Here is a 3,067-nt window from a genome sequence, read left to right on the forward strand (position 1 = left end):
AGCCTGATTCCTGCCTTGCCGGAGGCCCGGTCGCGGGGGTGACGACCCGCCGCCCGGGACGTGCGAGGCACCAGCAGACAGAGACTGCCCGACGGTCAGAGAGAGGGAGAGAGGAGTGCCGAGGCTCAAGTGGCGAACGGTCGCGCAGGCACGCCACGCACATCGATCGCCAGCCGCGGAACGGCACGGCCTTCAGTGGGGCCGGCGGGCGACGCCGCTCCTGAACCCAGCGGCCCCGAGCCGGACGAGTTGAGGAAGGCACGCCGACGGTGACAGGGTGCGGAAGACACAGCGGTGGCCTTCTGGCGACTTGGCCCCCGACAGCCCGACGTTCCGCCGTCCTCCCGATGGCCAGGAGGACCGTGCGGGGGTCGGCCGACGGCGTGGTAGGTGTGCCTGCACGGTGACGGAGCACACACCACGCCCGCCAACCCCTCCGTACCTCCCGAGACCGGTGGCAGGACGGAGCGGAAAACGTGCGGACTGAACGGGAGAGCCAAGAGCCAGCGATCCACGCGCGTGCGACCGTCCAAGTCACAGCGTTCGACGAAAACCTCCTCCCTCGGCCAGGCACTCGGCGCCAGCAGGGGAGACAGGATCAGACGCCCCGCCGGCCACTTAAGGCCGAGGACGAACCACGAGACGGGCGGCTGCAGCAGCGGGCGGCCTGCAGCTCCCAGCACTCTCAATCGATCAACCATCGAGTCGGGTCAGCGTGTCAAACCGGCGAGCTCCACGGTCAGGCCGGCGGCGCACCAGCACCGGACCTCCGCGGCTCCCTTCACTCTTTCCACTGCCAGCCAACCGAGAGACGGACCCAATGCGGACGTGCAGAGCTTAGGCAGACCCCCCACTGGAGGCTCAACACTTCGTGGCAGCTCCGTGTCCCAGAGACCAGGAGGGTTGGCACACACACACAGTGTGAACCACCGACAGCCATTCTGGGACCGGTGACAGCCGTGCTGGCCCCACTGCCACGACACAGACGGACGCCAGGCCGCGCTCCCCGGCGGGGGGATGGCGTCGAGCCTGACGAACGGAATGTGCAGGGTGGGGGGGAAAGGCCAAGCGCTCCGACGCCGGAGGGCTCCGGAGTCTGAACTTAGGGGGACAAAGAGGACGGGTCCTCTGCGACACCCCAGCCGCGCTCTCGCCAGCCAAGGCGAGTGCGATTGATTGCCAAACGACCCTCAGACAGGCGTGGCCCCGGGAAGAACCCGGGGCCGCAAAGTGCGTTCAAAGTGTCGATGATCAATGTGTCCTGCAATTCACATTAATTCTCGCAGCTAGCTGCGTTCGTCATCGACGCACGAGCCGAGTGATCCACCGTCAAGAGTTGTCTGAGTTTGTTTTAGGTCTCTCCCTCGCCAGAGGAAAGCGACCCGGACCGCACATACGCTCCCCACCTTGAGCTACAGCCACCTGCACGCCGGCGTGCGGGCGGAGCAGGGTGGCGTGAAGCGATGGGGAGCACCATCCTGGTGCGGCCCGCAGAAACATACGTCTATTGGGGGGAGGAGGACAGGGCGCCCAAGAGGCGATGCGTGCCCCAACGCACCGCAGCGACGGAGGCAGGATCACCGCCACCATGTCGCCCGCCTAGTATCACGAGGCGTGCAGCAGCTTTGCCCTAGGAAAAGCAGAGGCGGGAACGGGCACCGGCCATCGGTTCGGCAGCGTCACTGACGCGTGCACGTGGCGGCGTGTCGGCGAGCGGACTTCCTGCGAGGAGGCGGGGGCGGCACTCGCCCGAGCAGACGCCCGCCCGGCCCAGCCACCGCCGAGGTGGACTGGGAGTCGCGGCAACGGCTCGTCATACTCGTTCCCACACTCACAGCGCAGCTTGCCCGCAAGCCACCGACCACCGATCGACGCCAGGCGCCCCGACCGAGAGCGGGATCGCTCGTTCGCCCTGCTGGCAGTTCGCTGGGGATCACTACTGCACGGAGCTCGGAGACCGACGGGCGGCAACTCGAGAGTCTTTAAACCACCACCCCCATCCCGCAAGTGCAAAGAGGCTGTATACGCACAGACGGGTGAGGGGAATAGGTACCCCGTCGGGTTTGAAGGGAGCGTGACTAGATAGCAACGATGTAAACCCAGCCGATTTGGGAGCGAAAGACCGGCGCCTGCATCACCGGCTTCGTTTCCCGTGGCTGGAGAGTACACCGAAACCCTCCGTCTGTCGCGAGCTCCCGACGACGCGGTGCCGCCAAGCAGCAGGGCCGGACCTGGTGTGGCTCCCCTCGTCGATCACAGACCGGTCGGCACTACTGACGAGACGGTGGAACGGGCTTCGCCCCTTGTGACGAAGGGTGATGCGAACCCGCCCGCCCGCGTGCGTTCGGGGTGGACTCGGCAAACGGAGATTTGAAATCGGAAAGTGTCCTCCTGCCCCGCGCAGGTAGGCGCCCAACAGTTGTGGGGGGTTTGGCGGTGACCACGGCTGCAGGGCCTGCTACCCCGACGAGCTCTCCTGCTGGCCCCGAAACCACCCTCGCGAGACAAGTTGAAACGGAAACGGGCGTACCCCCAAGCCGACGATCCTTTCTTATTTGTTACTTTTTTTTTCACTTGCTCGAGTTGTGGGGATTTGGCGGTGACCACGGCTGCAGGGCCTGCTACCCCGACGAGCTCTCCTGCTGGCCCCGAAACCACCCTCGCGAGACAAGTTGAAACGGAAACGGGCGTACCCCCAAGCCGACAGAGATCCTTTCTTATTTGTTACTTTTTTTTTTCACTTGCTCGAGTTGTGGGGGTTTGGCGGTGACCACGGCTGCAGGGCCTGCTACCCCGACGAGCTCTCCTGCTGGCCCCGAAACCACCCTCGCGAGACAAGTTGAAACGGAAACGGGCGTACCCCCAAGCCGACGATCCTTTCTTATTTGTTACTTTTTTTTTCACTTGCTCGAGTTGTGGGGGTTTGGCGGTGACCACGGCTGCAGGGCCTGCTACCCCGACGAGCTCTCCTGCTGGCCCCGAAACCACCCTCGCGAGACAAGTTGAAACGGAAACGGGCGTACCCCCAAGCCGACGATCCTTTCTTATTTGTTACTTTTTTTTTTCA

The 3,067-nt window shown here is 64.5% G+C and overlaps 1 non-coding gene across 1 annotated transcript; it reads right to left on the minus strand.

Annotated features, from left to right (window-relative positions):
- Window positions 1-1,184: 1,184 nt before the first annotated feature.
- LOC140475535 (5.8S ribosomal RNA) lies at window positions 1,185-1,338 on the minus strand. The gene has a single exon (XR_011960058.1). It is a non-coding gene; the product is annotated as a 5.8S ribosomal RNA (ribosomal RNA).
- Window positions 1,339-3,067: the final 1,729 nt, after the last annotated feature.

The sequence above is a fragment of the Chiloscyllium punctatum genome, unplaced genomic scaffold, assembly GCF_047496795.1.
Source record: "Chiloscyllium punctatum isolate Juve2018m unplaced genomic scaffold, sChiPun1.3 scaffold_1769, whole genome shotgun sequence".
Taxonomy (NCBI): Eukaryota; Metazoa; Chordata; class Chondrichthyes; order Orectolobiformes; family Hemiscylliidae; genus Chiloscyllium; species Chiloscyllium punctatum.